This window comes from Hyperolius riggenbachi, chromosome 5, assembly GCF_040937935.1.
Source record: "Hyperolius riggenbachi isolate aHypRig1 chromosome 5, aHypRig1.pri, whole genome shotgun sequence".
Lineage (NCBI taxonomy): Eukaryota > Metazoa > Chordata > Amphibia > Anura > Hyperoliidae > Hyperolius > Hyperolius riggenbachi.
The window spans coordinates 245,977,527-246,003,676 of NC_090650.1; the positions used below are offsets into that span (position 1 = coordinate 245,977,527).

The 26,150-nt window shown below is 43.6% G+C and overlaps 1 protein-coding gene across 1 annotated transcript in view; it reads left to right on the plus strand.

The window, feature by feature from the left end:
• Positions 1–26,150, plus strand: part of LOC137518635 (cadherin-6-like) — a 510,593-nt gene that overhangs the window by 137,519 nt on the left and 346,924 nt on the right. The gene's annotated exons all lie outside the window — the stretch shown is intronic.

Below are 26,150 nucleotides of genomic sequence, written 5' to 3' on the forward strand. Positions count from 1 at the left end.
CACAATGATTCTGTATGAGATAGTTTACATATTAGCGGCTCATTTGCGTTCCACTTTGTAAAGCGGTGCTTGAGCCATTTTTGAGGTGATTTCACCTCAATGGAAGGTATAGAAAAAACGCTCACAAAACCGCGTTGTGGAGCGATTGCGCTCGTGTTTTTCAAATGTATTATTTTCCGGATCAAAGAGTTCACTTCCTGACTTGCATCAGGGAGTGAATTACTAAAACGCTCAGGAACAATGCGTCGTAAACCGCTAACCACAAAAACGAATTGCCCACCCAAGCGCCGGGAATTGGAATTAAAATGCCTCAAAAAAGCCCACCACGGACGGACACGCCAGCAGAACGCAACATGAACAAGGCCTTAAAGTCTCTAAATATGTGTAGGATTACTTGAGCGCTAACGTAATGACTGAATTAGGATACTGTAGCATAAAACCGTGAGTGGATGACATGGAATACCTTTTGATGCAGTAGAGCTAAGCAGACTGTAGTCTTTTAATGGGAAAAGAAGATTAGGCATTAGAGTCAAGCAATTTTTTTCATAATCCATATGTATTAATTTTACAAACTACAAGCAGGCTAACTATTAACTGCTTAAATCAGCAATCAAATTCTTCATCTGAACATCCTAATGAGCTATTTTTTAAATAGTAGTTTTACCGTACAATCTGTGGAATTCATGGGTGTATTTACTCCAACAGAGATATTATCATCTCATAAAGGGAAGGGATTATTCATTGAAGGTTAATTACTGTTGGTGCGATTATTTATACTCCTGTTGTGGGAACGGGTGATTTCCCGATGCATGTTAATTTTAGCCATGGTGCGGAATGCTCACAGGATTTAGTCACTCTGCATATTTAAGTTTAGCTTGTGACAATCAGAAGCATTTTGTGAGACAGCAAATAGGAAGATTGTGTCTTAGTTAAACATGATCATCGCAATTATGAAAATAAAAACTTTCCCAAATCATATTGAGCCAGAAGTTTGTGGAAGTCAAAAACTCCCATTAGTATTCATCAGTCTGTTATTTAGATTGATACTTTCATGTTGTTTTGGGTCAAAGCACAACATGTTGATGCAGTTATCTTCACTCGTTTAATTAAATGTGGTTTTTCGATTGCTCATTATTTTCTGCAGATCTAACTTTACATGCAAGCCTGCTGGCTCACTTTGTGTTTCTTTTTAGATTTACAGAACAAAGTGGGAAAATAGCAACAACTAAATAATAAGTGGTTTGAGGTCTCTGTTATTTAAGTATGTGCATACTTCAAACACTGAACATGCAAATACAATTTTAAGTCCTTTAAATAAGCCTAAGGGATCCTGTGGTGTGCTGAAATGAAACCCTTGCAAGTGTGAACATACCCCTACGTCGCCATAAATGCCATTAGAATTTTTTTTGGGTCATGAAAAGTAAAAAAAAATGAATGTAAAAATGTAACACAAACACACAAAGAAATTATTATAATAATGCGGATTCGATTTTTCTGCAAGTGGTCTTTTTTTGCGATGTGGGAATTGTATGCATTACAAGTCAGTGGCAAACCCAGAAAATTGCAGAAAGATGGCGTTATGTATGAAAAATTGCATGCAATTTTTAAGTTCATTAGATACATTTTCATGTAAATAACATTCATTGAGAAAACTATAATCCAAAACTAATGCACTATCTACAATCCAAAAACATGTACTAAAATGTGAAACTGCAGAGGAAGAAATCAAAGGGCGGAACCCGAGAAATCGCAAAACACTAAATGGGATGTGTGGAAAAATGCTAAGATTTGCATGCCGACTTTGTGTGAATTGGCCAAGCAATGCAATTTATATGATATTGTAATGATCGCTGCTGCAGCAGCTATTACTGGAAGTATTAGTGCTGCAGCTCAGGCAGTTCTGATCTATTTCCATGCAAGTTGCATAGCTTTGTCTGTCTTTCCCTGCTGTCAGCTTGTGACTGATTATCATTCACCTGTGTGGGAATCTGCATGTCTGCTCCCATTGGATGACCTCAGTATAAAGATCTGCTTCCTGCAGGGTTTCCTTGGGTTTTCATAGCTTCAGCTTAAGCCTGCCTTGCTGTCGCTTTAGCCCCCGATCGTGTTTATTGTTATAAAGATACTTTGCTGGTCTTTGCATCATATATTGGTTCATTGCCAATATATATGCATACCAGCACGTTTATTATTTTCCTTGTATTTGTGTTACGTTAATACATCAGTGTCGCTGATGTATACGTACACGAACTGTTTATATCCTGTGTGCAGTTAGTCAGCTTTCCAGCACGTTTTGGTAGGTTGCGCGTACCGTGACCACCCGTGCTGAGGTAGTTACCCTGCTCCTGGTTCTGTTTGTGGATTGCGTTCATCTCTGCGAAGAGATAACGAATCCTTCTGAATCCTGTTCTGTTACCGTTTGTGGATTGCGTTCATCTCTGCGAAGAGATAACGAATCCTTCTGAATCCTGTTCTGTTACTGTTTGTGGATTGCGTTCATCTCTGCGAAGAGATAACGAATCCTTCTGAATCCTGTTCTGTTACCGTTTGTGGATTGCGTTCATCTCTGCGAAGAGATAGCGAATCCTTCTGAGCCCTGTTCCCTGTTTTGCTCCAGTGTTAGTCAGCGTTCCTGCTTATGTCATATATCGGTTCATTGCCGATATATACATATGTTAGTCAGACGTTACAAATAGTTTCATTGATAGCTGTAATTGTAATACGCTAGGAAAACATACTTATTGTATATTTATCTGTGTTATGTTCATCTATCTTAATCCTGCTATTTTCTGACTGTTCTGTCCTGTCTTTGTGAGGCACGCCATCGCCGCATCGCATTGGCTGCCTCATTCCAGTCTGTCTGGTTTTGGACGCTTGCTGTCGCTAAGTAGCCGCTAGCTAGCAAGCGTTCATTCTGTCTACCTGTCCTGATCTCCTCAGTTCTGGTTTGTGCGCTCAGCGCTACTTTGCGCTGAGACGTTATAACGAAAGCATTGTTTGTGGCTGTCAGATCTGCACCGGCTCTGTGCGCCACAATCTCCTATTGCAGTCAGTCCTCCCCTCCACTATACTAGGGATAGCCTGTTTCCTGGTGCTAGTGTGTGTACCTCCTCCACGCCAGCTCATGCGTTGCATGCTGACTGTGGAGAATACACCACCAAGCCTTACAGATATCATACAACAATATTGCTCATAGCAACAGCCAATGTCTTGAGTTTATATATTATCATTTAATATGTGACAGCATGGACCATGCTCAGATGCAACTGCATGGGGTGCCAGCTGTCTGCTGCTTCGGCCGAGCACTAGCAAGTTCTTTGCGGTAAATTAGAAAGCAGCTGACAGGTAGTGAATTCCCCACCATCATCTGTCAGTAGAGAAAAGGCCTAATTTTAAGGGGTGGTGTTTCTACATCACAGGTCCTTTCCAATGCTACGTACACACATGCGACAACGATCGTTTGTTGAGAACGACGAACAAACTTTTAATTGATGAAAGAACAACCTAAGTAAAGTTAGTTTTTAAATGTGTGTAACGATCTGATCGTTAGAACGAACGTTACATTACGTAAAGCAACTATTGCGCTTGCGCATAAAAATGAGAAGTTTCATGGAGAAATAGCGAAATGCGCATGTCAAGCCTAGTACGAACGATCGTTTCCAACGATGTACTACTTTTGCAAACGATCGTCGTTGGAAAAAATCCGCCAAGCTAGATCGTTCGTTTTGAACGATCTAGCTCGTCCGTCGTTAGACTTAATGATCGTTGGCTGCTTTTTTTTAAACGATCGTCGTTTGAAACGATCGGGGAATGATCGTTTCAAACGACTATAGTCGCATGTGTGTACGCACCTCAAGTCAATCTGGGTAAAAAAAATTGCTGCTGAATCCTTTCAAATAATTTACCAACCATTTATTCACATAGAGAGGTGATCAACTTTAATGTAGGAAGTCTATTTTTCAAGATTATATCACTACCCTGTGTGAATAAATAGATAGTAAATAGTTTGACAATGTGCTACACAAACTTCATTTTACTGGAGTATCTAAGGAAATGTGTGAACTGCTATACATTTTTCATTTAAGTCAATAATGCAAAGAGCAATGCACAAATCACAGTCACTTATCTTTAACTCAGGTGAATTAAGAAAACGTAAAACTGATTCTCTGCAATAGATTTCTGAATTTTGTACATCTGTATTTCTTTATATAAAGATGTATTGAATAAAACTGATTGTGAACAATCACACTTTTCACTCTACAGTTCTGTGCTGTGGTATCATTAAAGGGAACCTTAACTGAAGGGGGGGGGGATAAAGAGTTTCACATACCTGGGGCTATTACCAGCCCCCTGCAGCAGTCCTGTGCCCTCGGAGCCGCTCTGCAATCCTCCGGTCCCCCGCTGTCACTTAGTTTTGTTTTTAACGACTCACCAGTTGGCCGGCCACCATGCGTATTATTGGACGCATTCTCTACTGCAATTAGCGCTGTTGCGGACCGCAACACATACAAAAATACGCGTAGCCGCATTCCACATGCGTAGTTATGCGGCAACGCGTATTTTTGTACGCGTTGCGGTCCGCAACAGCGCTAATTGCAGTAGGGAATGCATCCAATAATACGCATGGCGGCCGGCCGACTGGTGGGTCGTCAAAAACGAAACTAAGTGACAGCGGGGGACCGGAGGATTCCAGAGCGTCTCCGAGGGCACAGGACTGCTGCAGGGGGCTGGTAATAGCCCCAGGTAATTGAATCTCTTTACCGCCCCCCCCCCCCCGTTCAGTTAAGGTTCCCGTTAAATACTGTAAACTGAAATAATATGTAACTGTTTAAACAGTTTCCCTTAGAGTGAAGTGTAAATTCAGTGAATGATCAATTTGGCTGAGGAGGATCTAAAGTGTGTTCAGAATTAGGGCTGTGTTGTATGGAACATTACAGTCTTTCCAGTGTTCATTTTGAGAAGTTATGTTAAAGTGGATCCGAGACAAACTTTTACTCATTGCATAATTGTGTTCCTTTCATATAGTTTATGGGGCATTCTTTGAGCCAAATACTTTTTTTTTTTGTTTTAATACTCTAATTCCCTATAAACTAAACAAGCCTCGCCCACAGCTCCTTTTATGCTTTGGCACTTTAGTAAGGTCTTATAGAAGCTCAGTCTTGGTAGGAGGAGGAGGAGGTTACTAGCCATTGATTTCAGAGGGGAGGAGGGAGGAGGAGAGGGGACTTAATTTACAAACATAAAGTGTAGAGAAACCGAGAGCCCAATATAGTGTAGTATGTTAAGCATAAATGAAATAAAGGTTATCGTGAGAAAATTATACTCATAAACATGGGTTACCACACAGGCAACCACTGTATAGGCAGGTGAGGAGATTAGACCTGTCCTCACTCAGGGATAAGAAGTCGCTCTCTGTAGATGCGAAAGGGGGTAGATCACCCCTCCACCAGGGGTGGACACAGTATAGCAGTAGGAGAACAGAGGCGCCAGCAGGATAAAAGTGGATAAAAACTTTAAAATTTGCTGGGAGGAAGCGGTGGACTTACCTCCATAAAGCAGACACGAAAGACTGTCTGAATAGTAGTCACATTTGTTAATTAGTACCCCAAAACAGTGCAACGCGTTTCGTAGGCCCAGCCCGCTTCATCAGGCAATAAACATGGGGACAAGACAGAATTTCAGCAAAAGTAGGTGTAGCGCCTCAGTCAAGGCGCTACACCTACTATTGCTGAAATTCTGTCTTGTCCCCATGTTTATTGCCTGATGAAGCGGGCTGGGCCTGCGAAACGCGTTGCACTGTTTTGGGGTACTAATTAATAAATGTGACTACTATTCAGACAGTCTTTCGTGTCTGCTTTATGGAGGTAAGTCCACCGCTTCCTCCCAGCAAATGTTAAAGTTTTTATCCACTTTTATCCTGCTGGCGCCTCTGTTCTCCTACTGTTAATTTACAAACAGGCAAGCTAATAGCGTCCCCAGCCCTCAGCCTGTGACAATCTGACAAACAGAACATGGCTGCTCTCATTGTATCACAGGAATAAATAATCATAAACTTTTGAAGCTGTTTGCAGCTAGATATGCTGAGTAAACTGTCTAAACTTTAGATAAGATATATAGACAAGTTACTTGTTATAGTTAGTTTTTCATCCTGGATCCGCTTTAAAGAGTGCTCTGACTTGTCCTCTTGTCTGTGTATTTCTTGGTACTGAAGTGTGACTCCAGTGACCATAGCCATACTTTTGGTCAACCATGTTACTGTGATTTGGTCACTGTATTGCAGCAGATTCTGAGTTAAAATCAGTTGAGTTAGTTGTGCAGAAAGTGGCTATGCTTTGTGGGCAGGACCTCATCTCCTCACATGACTGTTAGGCCAAGTTCCCAGTGGGGTGTTGTAAGAGATATCTGAACGCAGAAAATCTCAATACAACAGTAAGTCTATGTGATGATCAGAGAGCATTCGATGCAATGCAATCCAATGGATTACAATATCCCAATGCAGTGTATGCATTGTATTACCACATAACACGTACGTTAACAGTGGCTGTGAAGCATAGTTTTTATGACTGTATGCAACTCTGTATGTGAGTGACCCAACAGTTGCATATCACACTCGTGTGCAAGGCCAGATTTATACTTGTTGTGCCCTAGGCCAAGTATGTTGTGACTCTGCTCTCTTGTGCAGTAGCGCCCCCCCCCCCCCCCCATGCCATGTGTATCGTTCAAGTACAGCAGTCCCTTTCTTACATGAACAACACCCTTGAGCATCTGTTTCCCTTTTTCATGTGTTGTTTCCTATTTTCAGTCTCCTAAACCGCATATGAGGCAGCCCCTCTTTCATGTTTAGGTGCCCCACTGGGCTGCAGCTGCCCAAGGCCCGAGCCTTTGTTTCCATGCCAGAAATCCAGCCCCATATTTGTGGGAACTGCAATGAAAACTGGACATACACGTTAATTCAAAGCCTACATGTAGTGAATTAGGATGTGATCTGTTACATCGCAGAGATTTGAACAGGCCCATAGAACTGTAAAGGCATGAAAGGAGAATTATTTTGCAGCGCAACTTATGCAAAGCGACTGCACACGAACACAGTCTATTTACCAGTAGAAAGACCAGCGTAAGTGAGGTGGAGGACGGCGTGAGACAGCTCACATGTAGGAGGACCTGAACTCACTACCACCTCTTTTCCGAAAAGCATTGGACAGAGAGTTGTACAGCTGTACAAAATGTGACCTTATCCTTACAGGACATTTGTCAAACTTGATGCACGTTCTTTTTAAGATATTGGTTTACATTTACACCCACCTAGTGGATGGATTGACAGACTTACCGACTTCTATTGCCAAATTGTGCTCATTCATTTAGCACAAGCTACTTTAGAGGTAAGTTATGAAAGTTTTACAAGCAAAAGTTAAAAAACACCCATTTTTTTAATCCAGTAAGTAGTCAAAAAAGAATGGTTGATAGTCAGTACACACTAGGTCCAATGCATTTTTGATGGAATAGGCAGCAAACAAAAATGTATTGGATGAAGCTGACAATGTTTTGCACTGCATGCCATGCAAATGGGCCTTTCCGTCCTCCTGAAGGTTTTTTTTTTATTGTATTGATATGACACAGATAAGAGATACATTCAAAATAACGTCAACTTCCCATACAATTTCTAGCACATTCATTTTACAAATATATACAGTATATCCCAACGCACAACAAGACAGACTTTGCAAAGGACAAGCTTTATCAGCAGGAGGCCATCAATAGTGCCTTTGGTATCAGAAAATAGGAAAAGACGACTGTTATGGGCCCCTGTCACTTTGCTCGATCGGTCTCAAATTGGTTTGAGGAACATCAATCAGAGTTTAACTTGCTTCCATGGTCAGCTCGGTCCCCTTACTTCAATCCCATTGAGCAATTGTGGGATGAAGTCAAAACATCACTTCAAAGCTTGGAATTGCCACCATCGAATCGGACCCAACTTTAAGCTGCCATTGTGTTATGCTAGGTACACCTGATACAATTTTCGGGCAGATTTACCTGACAGATCGATTTTTTTCCAACATTTCTGAATTTCGATCGATTTTATGATTGATTTTCCGATAGTTTTCCATAAAAGTGAACAGAAATGAATCGGAAAATCAATTGGAAAACAGACATGTTGAAAAAATCGATATGGCAGGTAAATCTGCCAGAAAATTGTATCGTGTGTGCATAGCATTAGCATGGGCCAACATTCCTCAGCAACGGTATCAGCATCTTGTTGAGCCTATGCCAAGAATAATATGAGCTGTGATCAGAGCTAAAGGTAGACCAGCGCATTATCAGAGTGGCCACTCAGTGTAAATGTTATTATAGCAATTACCGTATGATAATGGTTTACCTACTAGTTCACGAATGCTCCCCAAAAAACACATTTAGCAAAAGTAAAAGAAAATAAATGTTGTGTGTTGCCCCAAAATATAAAGTTCCCAGCATTTCAGATGGAGGGGATGGAAAAGAAGGTTTGGAAATCAATGTGAAATTGTCCTCGGAGTGCTTTGTGTAGGTTTGGTGTATGAATGTGTATGTATTTATATCATGCATTACCAACTCTTCATCCCTCTGAGGTGATAGAATATTGTAAGCATTCTTGGTCCAGGTTTATTGCTGCTGAACATTAAGCAATTCAGGTTTGTTTGTTCCTAATTAAAACGCTTGTTTTAAAATATCCGAATATCCCAGCACTCCAATTATTACTAATGTGCATATGCCAACAAGTCAGGGCCAAGATGCCATATCACACTATGCTTCTGTACAGATCTAAGAGCTGAGCGCAATGTGCTGGGAAGAATTAAAAGAATAGTTTTCTGAGTAACCCTTTCTGCAGCAAAATGTCAATAATATTACAGAAATATTTAAGAGATGTAAATGCCATGGGTGGTTTGCAAATAGCATGGGTTGTAATATTACAGTAGGAAGTCTGAATTAGGCTATTCAAAGTAAGAAAGGTTCTTTTGCAGCATTATGTTGAGCAGGGCGTCAGCAAAATGACAACGTTTCTTTTTTTATATGTACAGAGATAAATAGATAGATAGATAACCATAATAATCAATCTGTTAATTACATTGTTACGTAGTTAGTTCAGTTAAAAAAATATAGTACATTTGTCCATCAAGGTCAATCAGAAAAAAGATCACCCTCACATATCTCAGTTGATCCAAAGGGGGCCAAACAAAACCTCTAGGAAGGTTTGAACCAATTTGCCCAAAAAGGGTAAAAATGTCTTCCAGATTGCAGATTGAAGTGAAATAAAATCCATGGATCAACACCGCTGGGTAATACCTAGTACAGTAATTAGAGCCACAGATGTCCTTCAATGCAAGGAAAGCATCCAAGGCCCTTTTGAATTTGCCATAATTACTTCCTGTGGTAAGATATTCCAGATTTTTATCACTCTCAGTGTAAAGAATCCCTTTGTATTAGATGACATAACCTGCATACGCAGGTCATACCCACTTGTCCTTTGTATAAGCCGTAGGACAAAAAGGTTATCTGCAAAGCTTTTTGTATGGCTTTCTGGTGTATTTACACATGTTAATTAGATCTCCCCTAAGGTGTTTTATTCTAGGCTAAATAAGGCCAGGTTATGTAATCTTTTTGTTGAAATACTCTGTCCCGTCTTATGCGACGCTCCCAGTACGTCAGGTGCGATGCGATCTAACGATGTGTGACACCCCAACACAATGCATGGAGTGAGTTACTGCAAAATGCAGGTGTTGTGACAGTGAAGCATACTTCTCATTGACTGTGTGCTTCGCAACATTGCACGCATAATGTGCAGTGCAACTTTTCCTGCTTTACAGGGAATATAAAACCCACTGTGAACAGAGCCTCACACAAATTTGATGGCTCATTTCTGCACATGTTCCAAAACGCCAACATCCTTGTTGTAATGGGGTGGCCATAACTTTATTCCATATTTCAGATGCAGGCTTACTAGAGAATAAGTACCCTTTTACACTTAATGCTTTGATATGTGTTAGTACACATTTTTTTTTCTCTTCATAGCAGTGCATTGTGAAAAAGCTTTCAGTTAAAACGCATATAGTGGGAACTGAGCCATAGGAAACATGAACATTACTTTGAAAATAAGTTTACTTTCAGTTATAACTGAGAACAACTGATTAAGTGTAAAAGGACCCTGACATGTGCAGTATTATCCTAGGATCTGAATCAGAGCCGGCCTTTGGGGGGGGCAAGTGGGGCACCCTCTGAAACGGGAGAGCCTAGATACATATATACACTTATCAGAGAGGAAAAGTTTCCGTGGCTCTGTTCTGCCGCACATTGATTTTATACCCCGTATCTCTAGCAGGCACAGATGACCACGGGCAGCGCAGCAGTGAAGGGAGACTCTAGCCAATAAGAGCAGCATAAGCTTCCCTCAGCCAATCGTAGTGCTGCTGAGGTCAGCCACTGCGAGACCTCCTCTCGCATTGGCTGACCTCAGCAGCACTACCATTGGCTGACAGCGTTTGAAAACAGTGCCGGGAATGTCAGAGCACTGCAGGAGTGGGCTCACGATGGCTGCGTGTCTCAGAAGAAGCTTTATGCAGGGCTGGGGATTCTGTCACATGCAGCTGCAGGGAGGCAGAGAGGAGAGAGGCTTCCACGTGTTATTAGCCTGCTCTCTGCCCGCCGCTATGAAGGTAGCCATACACTGGTCGATTTGCCATTAGATCGACCAGCTGACAGATCCCTATCTGATCGAATCTGATCAGAGAGGGATCGTATGGCTGCCTTTACTGCAAACAGATTGTGAATCGATTTCAGCCTGAAACCGATCACAATCTGTGGAGCCGCCGCTGCCGCCTGTCCCCCCCCCCTCCCCCCCGCGCATACATTACCTGACGCTGGCTCCCGGGCATCTTCTCCGCATCTTCTCCACGCTGCACCCGCTCCATCCGGGCGCTTCCTGTGTCACTCCGTGACCAGGAAGTTCAAATAGAGCGCCCTCTATTTGAACTTCCTGGTCACTGCAGTGACAGGAAGCGCCGGGATGGAGCGGGTGCAGCGTGGAGAAGATGCGAAGAAGATGCGGAGAAGACGCCCGGGAGCCAGCATCAGGTAATGTATACCTGATCGGATCGGCCGTCGCTAGCGACGCGCTCCCTACCCGCGGGCGATCGAGGGTAATTTCCCGCACGGCGCGATCGACGGACCGATCCGATTTCGGGAGGAAATCGGATCGGCGGGTGCGTTTAGCGCGAACGATTGGCAGCAGATTCGATCCCAGGATCGAATCTGCTGTCGAAACAGCCGCGAATCGGGCCAGTGTATGGCCACCTTAAGACAGTGACTTGGAAGGAGCGGCTCCAGCTGGTCTGACAGACTCATGATGGCTACTGAATGCCGGGAGCAGATTCCTTCATAGGTCGGGTCAGAGGATCAAGTTCATCAGAGTGCATCACAGTGTGCAGGGAGGGACCAGCCTTTGAAGTGGACATCACAGGAGTGACAAGTTGCTGGAGAGTGGTGAGGTAAACCTTGTGTAAACAGCTCTGCTAAACTATTATTTGCTCCTGATTGGTTTTTCTACCTGATGTTATCAAAGCACAATTTAAATTCCCTCACATGCTAACTAACTACATTTACACTTGATGTTGATTGAGATGGAGCTTGCTCTGACTGAGATTTATTGATCCGTGTGAAGTCTGTACCAGGTTGTTCACATCTGTGGTAACGGTTTCTTCATCTCGCATCCGTGGCGTTACATTTCTGCACCATACATCTGTGACGTCATGATTCTGCATCTCACATCCGTGGCATAACTATTCTGCATCTCACATCCGTGGCATAACTATTCTGCATCTCACATCCGTGGCATAACGATTCTGCATCTCACATCCGTGGCATAACGATTCTGCATCTCACATCCGTGGCATAACGATTCTGCATCTCACATCTGTGGCATAACGATTCTGCATCTCACATCTGTGGCATAACTATTCTGCATCTCACATCCGTGGCATAACGATTCTGCATCTCACATCTGTGGCATAACTATTCTGCATCTCACATCCGTGGCATAACGATTCTGCATCTCACATCCGTGGCATAACTATTCTGCATCTCACATCCGTGGCATAACGATTCTGCATCTCACATCCGTGGCATAACGATTCTGCATCTCACATCTGTGGCATAACGATTCTGCATCTCACATCTGTGGCATAACGATTCTGCATCTCACATCCGTGGCATAACTATTCTGCATCTCACATCCGTGGCATAACGATTCTGCATCTCACATCCGTGGCATAACGATTCTGCATCTCACATCTGTGGCATAAAGATTCTGCATCTCACATCCGTGGCATAACGATTCTGCATCTCACATCTGTGGCATAAAGATTCTGCATCTCACATCCGTGGCATAACGATTCTGCATCTCACATTTGTGGCATAACGATTCTGCATCTCACATCCGTGGCATAACGATTCTGCATCTCACATCCGTGGCATAACGATTCTGCATCTCACATCTGTGGCATAAAGATTCTGCATCTCACATCCGTGGCATAACGATTCTGCATCTCACATCCGTGGCATAACGATTCTGCATCTCACATCTGTGGCATAAAGATTCTGCATCTCACATCCGTGGCATAACGATTCTGCATCTCACATCTGTGGCATAAAGATTCTGCATCTCACATCCGTGGCATAACGATTCTGCATCTCACATTTGTGGCATAACGATTCTGCATCTCACATTTGTGGCGTAACGATTCTGCATCTCACATTTGTGGCATAACGATTCTGCATCTCACATTTGTGGCATAACGATTCTGCATCTCACATTTGTGGCATAACGATTCTGCATCTCACATCTGTGGAATAACGTTTCTGCATCTCACATCCGCGGCATAATGATTCTGCATCTCACATCCGCGGCATAACAATTCTGCATCTCACATCTGTGGAATAACGTTTCTGCATCTCACATCTGTGGAATAACGTTTCTGCATTTCACGTCTGTGGAGTAATGTTTCTGCATGCTACATCGGTGGTGCAATGTTTGTGTTTTACACCTGTGGAGTATTTGGAGCAATGTTTGGAAATGTTGCCTTATTATATGTGGTTTTTTTTTGGGGGGGGGGGGTAAATGTCTTATTGCCCTATCTAACCTATACTGGGGGCACCTACCTATCTAGCCTATACTGGGAGCATAAACCTATCTAACCTATACTGGGGGCACCTACCTATCTAACCTATACTGGGGGCACCTACCTATCTAACCTATACAGAGTGTGTGTTTCTACAGTGTGTGCGTGTGTTTCCACAGCGTGTGTGCGCACGCGTGTATATACAGCATGTAGATGTGTATCCACAGCATATCTGTGTCTCTAGGCCCCACATATGACACTCGCCCCAGGCCCTGCGTACTCTAAAGGCTCATACACACATCAGACTATAGTCTTTGGAAAATGAAAGATCACAGACCAATCTTACCACCCTTCATGTAGTATGAGAGCCGTACTCTACACAGTCTTTTCTATGGAGCTGAACTCCACATCAGATAAAATCTTTGCAAGATGCTGTACAGACACAAAAGATCATTATCTGCAAAAGATCTGTTCCTGCCAAAAATCCATTCCTGCAAATTGCAATGATAGTCTATGAGATCTGCAGATCATCATACACACATGATTTAACTGACATTCATCTGCAGACCAGACAATCATCTGCAGATCTGAAAATCCATCCTGGTGGATCTGATCTGCAGATGAATGTCAGTTAAATCATGTGTGTATGATGATTTGCAGATCTCATAGACTATCATTGCAATTTGCAGGAATGGATTTTTGGCAGGAACAGATCTTTTGCAGATACTGATCTTTTGTGTCTGTACAGCATCTGTGTGTGCAGCATCTTGCAAAGATTTTTTCCTGATGTGGAGTTCAGCTCCATAGAAAAGACTGTGAAGAGTATGGCTCTCATACTACATGAAGGGTGGTAAGATTGGTCTGTGATCTTTTAGTTTCCAAAGACTATGGTCTGATGTGTGTATGCACCTTTAGGCCGCCTCTGATCTGAATGTTTAATTTCCCTTTGTATGCATCCTAAAATACTTGTTGCTTTAACTCCTGCTGCTGTTTCTTGGCATTGAATACGATTATTTAACTTATTGTCAACCAGTTCTCTGCAAGTTTCACTTCCCAGTCTGTATTGACATTTTCAGATATTGAATTTTATCTGCAATTTTGTTGTCTATATAGCTATCCTATACAGATCCGTCTGCAGTATGTTACTATCTTCCTATGTATTAATTATTCTGCATATGTTTTTTTCATCTACTAGTCGAAGTGTACTGGACCCAGTACTGACCCTTGTGGCACCCCTGCTGCTAACAATCACCCATTTTGATCATGATCTATTGACCACAAATCAATCTATGTGAGTGATAAAAATTATAAGAGCATCATGCATTCTGTCTAGTAGAAAGCAAAAAAATATACAGGCCATTTCAAGCTGCCAGTAACTTCAGAGCGTTTATTCTACTATTCTTGATGTAAGAATTCTGGGAAAATGTTAGGTCTCACACCCATCAGGTTCTGCTGAGGCAGTACACGCTGCACAACAATTGGCAGGTGGTCCAAATACATTTTCATAATGAATATGGAAATATGCACATGTGTACACCAGTGTTCTTCCCGGAATTTTTTTTACAGCCGAGTGGCATAAAAAAAGTAACCAAGGGGGTGCGACGGGGGAATGAAGCATGAATGAGCAGAAACTATGCCAGTGCGAATTTATGCATCGTAGTTTGCATCTACGCATCGTAGTTCGTAGGTGAAGTTTCAAAACTGCGCTTATGAATTTACGCATAGCAAAGTACCACTACACGTAGCTTACGCCCACTATGCGTAGTTAACATATGTATTGTGTAGTGAACTACGAATGCGTTACTCGTGTCTAATTTTCCATGTGCGATTTTATGCTTACAAATTTACGCGTTGGAAAGGGGAATGTACGCATAGAAGAGTTCCCATTATAAACATTTAAGGAGGAATTAATGCGTAAAATTTTCTGCATGCGGGCATAAGCATCCACATACGCTTCGCACTACGCGTAATTGCGTATTTTAACACGTAGTCTGTGAAATGCATACGAGGCGAATATTTCATTTCAAAGCCATAGTTTGGTGAAGCGTAATTGCGTAAAACTATGTGTGGTTACAGCGTAGCGAAGTTGACTGACTACGACCATCCCTGGAATGAAGGACCAGCATGACTCTACTTACAGCATAGGAGAAAGGTGAGGAGGCAAGCTAATGACAGTGGGTGCTCTCCTCAATTAGCACCCGGCTAAAAGAGCCTGGGGAGAACACTGTGTACACTATTCTTCATTCATTACAACAGATATGATTGTGGCTTCTGACTTGTGGGCAAGATGGAATTGTCCCCACCCAGCGACTGCAGGCAAAATATTACAATCCGCAATCCTTCAGTTTACAAGGCAAGTTTGGCATTGAATGTTTACAAGATCTATTTCCACATTCTCTAAAAGTCCTCATAGACATTAGACAGGAGCTGAGAGCCACCAGTTTAGGACAGGCCTGACAGAGTAATGATTTATGTCTTTGTGAAGCTGCAGTTACCGACAGGGCAAGTGAAATGAGAATCACACATGTTGGAAAACCATGCCAGGATTTACTAGGAAGGAACGTCTACAATGTGTTAAATGAAAGAATCCAACTAGTTACAGTACATCAGATATCGCAATTCATCTGTGAATACCCTATTTTACTTGCTAATAATCTGCTTTGAACGATTGCTAAAAACAGGATTTTCTGTTCCTATAAACATTGTAACACAGAGTGACATTAAATGTGCTTTCATTGTGGTGTGTTCACAATAATAAGCGCTTTCTCCCAGACAGAGCCCATTTCATGCAATGTTTTTCACATCATTTAAAGGCGCATAAATGCCATACACTCTGGAATATAAGTCATTTCCCTGCAATATATATATGTCCCCGCTCCCCTCCCCCCAATGACCATTGTGTCCAGTGTCTGTCCCCATCACCCCTAGGTAAATACTGTGGCTAGTATCTGTAGCCCCCCCCCCATATCTACTCCATGTAAATGGGTATTATGCTATAACTGACCTGTGTTTTTCTATTCATTCCCCAAATCCACTGACACTTCATTCATTCACATGCACTCAAATGTTCCGATTATATCTAATGAGGTGAACCAAAACTACTAGGAGTGTGTAAGGGGCTGAAAGAGACCAAAAAGCCTCCTTACTGAAATGCTATGCTAATTAGTGAGGCAGAGGGGTAACTGTATTAGTGCAGATGGCAGTCTACTGTACCTCAGTGCTCACATTTCATCTAAAGAAAGAGCTGTTAATGGTCATTTTAAATGTATTGCTTTACATGTGTCTTCACTAGTCTCCATGTATCTGTCTACATAATAAGTAAAGTTAAATTTAAGTTTTTTGAGGCGTCTTGAACAATCATGTTGTGACTGTAAAAATATAATAATAATATTCCACGAGGAAAATATCACATTTTAATTACCCCCCAAGCAACAAAATTTGGAAAGCGTTAGATGATCTGGATTTCTTGACAAGACCAGCTGTTCTTAGCATGCTGCCTCTATAATAAGTGTACTTGATTCTTTTCTGTATTTGGAGCTATTAAAGATGCATGAATAATCTTGTAAACTAATCAAATACAGTTCAACAATTAGACTGCATATTCATCAACATTTTGTGTTTTTTTGTTTTTTTTTAAATACCCAAGCTGAAATGCACTTTTAGCTAGAATACTTTGTAATGCTCTGAAAAAGATGTGCTGAGCGTACCATAGTTTGGGAAATGAGCACAGTCTGAAACTATAGCCGTTCGGCAACAATGATGTTAAATGAGCTTGTTGAATACAACAGCGAGCGTAAATTGAACTGTTATCCACTCTTTTATGCCCGTGTCTAGTAAATGATGTGTTTAGTAAGAAAGGCAAATGCTCTTTGAGGTGAAATCAAGGTCTGGCTGTGCTGGCATGACATTGAAAGGATCCTGAAGTTAAACTAAGCTCATCCCATTTCCTCCTTCTGAATCTATATTTTAGATCTGCCGTTTCTGAATTACCTCTGTATATTTTGAAGTCATAACCTGCCTATTTTTTCCATCCTAGGGATAAACTGGTGTATGCCACGTGAAATCATTTTCAGATTGTAAACTGACATTTTGCTCTTTCCCTGCATTTTCATGAAAACATCTAAAAACCCTGATTGCTGGAATTGTTGTCCAGACCCAGCACAAACGACTTACACAATGCAGTTGGTGCTTTCAAGGAAAGATGAAGTGAGAAGTAAAATTCTCTTTTAACAATGCTATTTGCCTGGCTGTTGTGCTTATCTAATGCCTTCATTGCTGTCTAAAGCCCCATCTACACGATACGATTCTTTGTGCGATTTGATTACGATTCTATTTACGATCCGATTAAATCCGACATGCCCGATTGGGATTCGATTTGATTCCATTCGATTTGCAATTGCAAAACAATGACAAATCGAATTGAATCGAATTGAATCCCGATCGGACGTGTTGGATTTAATCGGATCGTAAATAGAATCGTAATCGAATCGCACAAAGAATCGTATCATGTAGATGGGGCTTTAATCACTGACCCAAAATCAGTGTGCAGGTCAGGTGCTCTGATTCCGTCCGATTCTGCCTAAAATGCCAGGGCAGTATAGGAACCCCACAAATGACCCCATTTTAGAAAGAAGACACCCCAATGTATTCCGTTAGGAGTATGGTCAGTTCATAGAAGATTTTATTTTTTGTCACAAGTTAGCGGAACATGACACTTTGTGGAAAAAAACAATTAAAATCAATTTCCGCTAACTTGTGACAAATAAATAAAATCTTCTATGAACTCACCATACTCCTAACGGAATACCTTGGGGTGTCTTCTTTCTAAAATGGGGTCATTTGTGGGGTTCCTATACTGCCCTGGCATTTTAGGGGCCCTAAACCGTGAGGAGTAGTCTGGAAATCAAATTCCGCAAAATGACCTGTGAAATCCTAAAGGTACTCATTGGACTTTGGGCCCTTTAGCGCAGTTAGGGTGCAAAAAAGTGCCACACATGTGGTATCGCCGTACTCGGGAGAAGTAGTACAATGTGTTTTGGGGTGTATTTTTACACATACCCATGCTGGGTGGGAGAAATAACTCTGTAAATGGACAATTGTGTGTAAAAAAATCAAAAGATTGTCATTTACAGAGGTATTTCTCCCACCCAGCATAGGTATGTGTAAAAATACACCCCAAAACACATTATACTACTTCTCCCGAGTACGGCGATACCACATGTGTGGCACTTTTTTGCACCCTAACTGCGCTAAGGGGCCCAGAGTCCAATGAGTACCTTTAGGCTTTACAGGGGTGCTCAAAATTTAGCACCCCGCCCACTTGCCAGGACAGTTAACAAACCCCACAAATGACCCCATTTTGGAAAGAATACACGCTAAGGTATTCCATGAGGGCCATGGTGAGTTCATAGAAAATTTTATTTTTTGTCACAAGTTAGCGGAAAATGACATTTTGTGAAAAAAAAACAAAAACACAAAACCACAATTTCTGCTAACTTGTGACAAAAAATAAAACATTCTATGAACTCACCATGCACCTCACGGAATACTTTGGGGTGTCCTCTTTCCAAAATGGCATCATTCGTGGGGTCTGTCCTGGCATTTTAGGGTCTCTGCAATCATTACATGTATGGCCAGTATTAGGAGTTTCTGCTATACTCCTTATATTGGGCATAAGGGTAATGCACTGTGGGCTGAAAGGAAAAATGAACGTCAAACAATCAATCAATGTGGATGCCAAAAAATTTTGAAAAAAAAAAAAGAGGAGGAAGGCGTCTGCCAGGACATAGGAGCTGCCGCCCCAAAAATCCAAACCCACCAGCTCGTATGCCCTGGCAAACCTGATTTATCCATTCACACTGATCGATGTGGATGAACAAATCATTGCCAGAGTTCTTTTTTGATACAAAGTGTTTGCCAAAGCATATGAATCCCCAACACCACTCCTCGGCCCATATGCCTCGGCAAACGTATCTTTTTGACTGCGGAGGAGAAATCTCGTCCTGCAGCGCTACATGCACCGACTTGTGTGTAAGCTGACAGACGCGCAATGTTCTGTCAGGATGCACCATCAGTGCTGCAGCTGATTGGTCGGTCTGGATAGAAAAAAAGACAAAACAATACAAAAAGGAGGGGAAGGCGTCTGCCAGGACATAGGAGCTGCCGCCCCAAAAATCCAAACCCACCAGCTCGTATGCCCTGGCAAACCTGATTTATCCATTCACACCGATCGATGTGGATGAACAAATCATTGCCAGAGTTCTTTTTTGATACAAAGTGTTTGCCAAAGCATATGAATCCCCAACACCACTCCTCGGCCCATATGCCTCGGCAAACGTATCTTTTTGACTGCGGAGGAGAAATCTCGTCCTGCAGCGCTACATGCACCGACTTGTGTGTAAGCTGACAGACGCGCAATGTTCTGTCAGGATGCACCATCAGTGCTGCAGCTGATTGGTCGGTCTGGATAGAAAAAAAGACAAAACAATACAAAAAGGAGGGGAAGGCGTCTGCCAGGACATAGGAGCTGCCGCCCCAAAAATCCAAACCCACCAGCTCGTATGCCCTGGCAAACCTGATTTATCCATTCACACCGATCGATGTGGATGAACAAATCATTGCCAGAGTTCTTTTTTGATACAAAGTGTTTGCCAAAGCATATGAATCCCCAACACCACTCCTCGGCCCATATGCCTCGGCAAACGTATCTTTTTGACTGCGGAGGAGAAATCTCGTCCTGCAGCGCTACATGCACCGACTTGTGTGTAAGCTGACAGACGCGCAATGTTCTGTCAGGATGCACCATCAGTGCTGCAGCTGATTGGTCGGTCTGGATAGAAAAGAAGACAAAACAATACAAAAAGGAGGGGAAGGCGTCTGCCAGGACATAGGAGCTGCCGCCCCAAAAATCCAAACCCACCAGCTCGTATGCCCTGGCAAACCTGATTTATCCATTCACACCGATCGATGTGGATGAACAAATCATTGCCAGAGTTCTTTTTTGATACAAAGTGTTTGCCAAAGCATATGAATCCCCAACACCACTCCTCGGCCCATATGCCTCGGCAAACGTATCTTTTTGACTGCGGAGGAGAAATCTCGTCCTGCAGCGCTGCATGCACCGACTTGTGTGTAAGCTGACAGACGCGCAACGTTCTGTCAGGATGCACCATCAGTACTGCAGCTGGTTAGTCGTTCGCTCGGTCCACCTGGAAGGTTATTGGATGGAAAAAGAGAAAAAAAACCCCAAAAAACAAGCAAGCAGCAAAGCAATTACTTCATTAACATTAATAACCTTTGAACTTTTTTAATAAAAAACTTAACATTGCAAACCAAACATTAACTTCTTTGCTTACCTGTTTTTTGTTTTTTTTTAACTTACCTCCCGAGGACAAACCTCTTGTCCCCCATGGAACAATGTGCGAAGTGCAAATCGCACAGAGTTGTGGCGAAATACATTACGCAATTTGTCCCAAGTGAAAGGAGAGGTTTCTGGCAGCCCTGTGTATTAGGGTCTCTGGAAACCCGATGTTTGGTTTCACACTGCATATTGACATATCCGGTGGGTCGAGCCCGCCGCACCGTATCGTCCAAAACAGACCTTCAGGCAATACCACAAGAGTAGCATTCGGCCTAGTAATGAACTGCGTCGCCATAGACTAACATGACTTCCGCGCCGATCGATATTGCCACAGAAGCCACGCAGTAACGTAGGCATGCACTAGCGTTAAGTCAAGCACTTCCGGCGTAGGGGGGGACCGCAAAGTGTGACTTTTGCTAGGCATTTTGCCCTAACGCATCGCAGCAGTGTGAAATAGCACTGAGAGACCCTTGTGTGCCTACCGCTGTGTGTGGAGTTCCCTACTCTCTAATAGTGTACCTGCTCGTGGTACCTCTCAAAACACTCCCCTAGGCATAGGCCAGGCTGGTCAGGACAGGTGGGACAATAAACAGTGGTGTCACGCCTTATTCCAGCCCTGCTGCAGACACGACAGCGTTTTCTTCGGATTCGTTGACCTGGGGTAGTCGGAATTGGATAGGCGTAATGCCTTCCATGTAGCCGGCTAGTTGCATCTTGGGGTTGGGCCACGGCACCTCCTGGATACAGGAGTTCCATCACGATCTGTTTATTAAATTGAATAAACGAGCCAGTTCTCCCAGCCTTACTGTAGAGAACAAAGCTGTTGTAAATTGCCAATTGAATGAGGTAAAAAGACACTTTTTTATACCAGCGTCTTGTTTTTCGGGCAACTAAATAGGGCGCTAACCTCTGGTCATTGAAGTCCACCCCTCCCATGTTAGTATTATACTCGTGGACAACAAGGGGTTTTTCAATGACCTTAGTTCGCCGTTGAATTTCAACTGTCGTGTCTGCGTGAATGGTGGACAGGAAGTAAACCTCCCTCTTGTCCTTCCATTTCACCGCGAGCAGGTCGTCAGCACACAAGGCGGCCCTCTGCCCCCGTTGAAGTTTGGTGGTAATGAGCCGTTGGGGGAAGCCCCGGCGACTAGGCCGCACGGTGCCACAGCATCGGATTTTTTCTATTTTTAAGTGCTGAAAGAGGGCCACACTTGTGTAATAATTGTCCACAAAAAGATGGTACCCCTTCTGGAACAAGGGTGACACCAAGTCCCACACAACCTTTCCACTGCTCCCCAGGTAGTCAGGGCATCCGACCGGCTCCAATTTTGAGTCTTTTCCCTCATAGACCCTAAAATAAGATGTATAGCCTGTGGCCCTTTCACAGAGCTTATACAGTTTCACCCCATACCGGGCGCGCTTGTTTGGGATGTACTGTTTGATGCGAAGGCGCCCGGTAAAGCGTATGAGGGACTCGTCTACGCAGATGTCCTGGTCAGGGGTATAAGCATCTGCAAATCTGGATGACAGGTGGTCTATAAGGGGTCGAATTTTGTGGAGCCGGTCAAAAGCAGGGTGGTCACTTCGATGACAGGTTTCGTTGTCATTGAAGTGCAGGAAGAGCAGGATGTTCTCAAATCGTGTCCTGGACATGGCAGCAGAGTACAGGGGAACATGATGTGCTGGGTCCGTAGACCAATAAGACCGCAACACATTCTGCTTTACTAATCCCGTGTGAAGGAGAAGGCCCAAAAAAATTTTCATTTCGGAAACTTGGACTGGTTTCCACCGAAAAGGCTGGGCAAGGTACTTTTCTGGATTGGCGGTTATATATTGTGTGGCCTTACGGTTGGTCTCTGCCACAATTAAGTCCAAAAGATCCTGGGTGAAGAACAGATAGAAAAAGTCTAGGGCCGATCCTAGATTATCTGTCTCCACCTGGACTCCACACTGGGCGGTGAAAGGGGGAAGTACGGGTGCGGCGGAATCAGGGGATTGCCAATTTGGGTTTGCCAGCACCTCTGGTAAATTAGGGGTAGTACGGGCCCGTCTTCTTGGTGGCTGCGACTGGGATCTTACTGCACGTGCCACCGAACCAGTTTCAACTTCCATGCTGGTGCTCGCCACTTCACCAGGGTTTACGGAAGTACTGGTGCTAGGTCCAGGAGATGTTGTGCTGCTGGTGCCTGCCCCACCATGAAATCTCAGACCAGCACGAACACCACTCTGCTGCCCTTGAGGCTGATCCTGCGCCACCTGCGGTCCAACAACATGGGGTGTGGTACGCCTGGCTTTAGCCGGGACCTCAACCTCGTCATCACTATCGGTCAGTGAGCCACTGCTCAATTCAGGTTCAAACTCTGACCCGGAAGATTCGTCGAATGAGGCGTCCCAATCGTCCTCATCCGACTGGGCCATGTACCTGAGAACCTCATCATCGGAATACCCCTTTCTTGCCATGGTGGGCTGCTAAATTTAGGGGGTATTCCTCTGAGACTACGCAGAAAAAAGAGCACCTACCTAGCAAAAGGGAGTATTTGAGAGGTAGAAAGCTGTGCTCACTGAGTTTTGATAAAAAAAATAAATCAAAACTGAGGTTTACAGTGCCACAGCTATTGTACAGTGTTTTTTGCAGTGATCAGAAAAAAAATTCTGTCACTGCGGTGGGGCGGGCTGAACGCAAGTGCAGGCGAACGATCAGGCCTGATCGGGCAAACACTGCGTTTTTTTGTGTGGATCCTAGTGACCCTAATAGATCTGACTGCGATCAGTAATGATCACTTACAGATACTATATAGTACCAATGTTGATTAGCGACAGTGATGACGCTAATTAGTGACTGTGGTGCAGTGGGCTGAGCACTAACTGACACTTACAAAGGGGCCTAGCTAACTGGCCTAACTGCTAACACTAGTGATACTAAAAAAGTGACAGTTTTCACTGTTTTTAGATCACTTGGATAGTGACAGGGGGGTGGTGGCGAGTGGGGAATCGGAGGCAATCAGAAACAATCACAGGACAATCAAAGGCAATCACAGGGCAATCGCAGGCCAATCACAGGGCACTCAATTCCCTGGACAATCAAAGTCAATCACAGGGCAATCAAACCAATCACGACACAATCAAAGCCGATCACAGGCCAATCAAAGCAAATCACAGGCCAATCACAGGCCAATCACAGGGCAATCAAACCAATCACGACACAATCAAAGCCGATCACAGGCCAATCACAGGGCAATCACAGGGCAATCAAAGCCGATCACGGGACAATCAAAGCCGATCACGGGACAATCAAAGACGATCACAGGCCAATCAAAGGGCAATCACAGGGCAATCACGGGACAATCAAAAAAAATCACGGGACAATCAAATACAATTACAGCACAATAAAATTGAATGTCAGCACAATGAAATTGAATGTCAGCACAATCAAATACAATTGCAGCACAATCAAATACAATGCACTGGGAAGGTGTTTGGGGGGGGGGGGGGAGGGCTGAGGGCGATCTAAGGGTGTGGGGGGTTGATTAGGTGCCCGCACGGGGCAGACTGGGTCCTGATCTGGTGGGTGGCAGACACAGGGGGTGACGATAGGAGATCAGTGAGGGATTACAGGGGAGAATAGAGGTAAACAATGCACTGGGGAGGTTATCAGGAGGGGGGGGTCTGAGGGCAATCTGAGGGTCTGGGTGGGTGATCAGGTGCCCCCAAGGGACAGTTTAGGGTCTGCGCTGATGGGTGGTGGTGACTAGGGGTGATAGACAGGTGATAGATGGGTGATAGACAGGTGATCAGTGGGTAAGACAGCTATATAGCTGTATACAGCATACAGGGGGGTGGTCTGGGAGGGGGGTCTGGGGGGGATCTGAGGGTAGGGGGGGTGATCAGGGGACCCTAGGAGGCAGTTAGGGACCTAACCTAGGGGATAGCGTCCCTAGATAGTGACAAGGAGTGATTGATGGGTTTTTAGGTGGGTGGTGGGGTGCAGATGCTGGTGTGCTGGGGTGGTCAGGGGGGTTCTGAGGGCTGGGGTGGGCGATCGGGGGGTCTGTGTGGGTGAAAATGTGTTGTGTTACACTTAGCTGCAAGGCTGCCGTCCTCTCTGATGGTCGCACGACGAGTGACCATCAGCGGAGGAGGCAGCCAGTATAATACACTTTGTTACAATAACAAAGTGTATTATACTCCTCTGATTGGCCGGATCGCCGCATTTGAAACCCGCCGGCGCTGCTAATTGGCCGGCGGGTTTCCGTGCAGAGTGGGCGGAGCCTATTGCCGGCGGCGATCGCGTCATTGATGACGCGATCGCCGCACAGCCACCGCTGATGCCGCCCCCGCCGATGGGCGTATTGCGGTCGTTTGGGCCCGGACTTTGCCGCCGCCCATCGGCTGGGGGCGGTCGTTATGTGGTTAAAAAGCTCTTGTATTGTGAATCAGCCCTTAATAGCAGCAAAGCCATTACTTCCTTTCCCAGCTTCTATATAAATAAATGTGTGCTGCCAGCAGAGGAAATGGGAGATCTTCTATGGCCTCTGTATTGTGGTGATGTGGCTGGTGTATACATCTATGTGCAATTTCCTGTTGCAAGACTTATGCCTGGTACACACCATGAAATTCCCCCTCAGATAGACGGGTTGATTCTATTATTTTTGACAGGTCCGAAGTGATTTCCAATCGTTTTTTCCAGTCGATTTTCTGATCACTTCTATAAAAAAACGATCAGAAATCAGATCTGATCTGTCGGAAATAATCGATTCAACCCGTCTATCGGATGGGAAATTGCATGGTGTGTACCAGGCATTATATTCACAGGTGTATTTGTACATATCCGGCCTCAAGGTTGGTGTTCATACATACATACTGCAGTAAAGTTAGTATTTGTTTTGGAGTATGAAGTACAAATGGCCGGGGGGTTCCTACATGTTGTAGGCTGTGCAATTTGTTTTGTGCACATGAGGTAACAGCTTTAGTATGCTTTTATCAAGCATTTAGAGGTCCTTTTGAAAAGTACACCTGAGATATATATATATATATATATATATATATATATATATATATATATATATATATATATATAAAGTTACGTAATTTTCTTTGTAGTGGAAACCAGTAGAAGGTCCAGAGGCTTCCAACATCCTCTCACACCCTACCTTTCCAGTGAATGGTCCCTCTAAAGTTCTTTGACCTGAGACAGTTGAATAAGGTTTTTCCAGTTGCATGGTCTACAAAGGCCCAGTGAAATGAAGCAATGCATGGAGGATAAAAACCATACACAAGCTTAGAGGGACTTTTCACTTGAACGGAGGGGTATAAGAGGATACAGGAAGCCTCTAGACCATTCAAAGGCTTCCCACTACCGAGGTAAGTTAGTAAGTTTTTTTTGTGTTTTTTTTTACTTAAAAAGGTGTGCTTTCACAATGCAACTATAAGTAGAAGTACATTTTAAAGAGAAACTGTAAGGATATATAGTAGAATGTAATACATTATTGAGTTATACCAGAGGGATGTGGTGGCTGCCATTTTATTTAACTTGAAACCATGCCATATGCCTAGTGTCCTGCTAATCCTATGCCTTTAATACTTTTAAGCCATTGACCCAAATAAGAGAACAGTTCAATTATAATGATTATAATGGACACATTTGTATT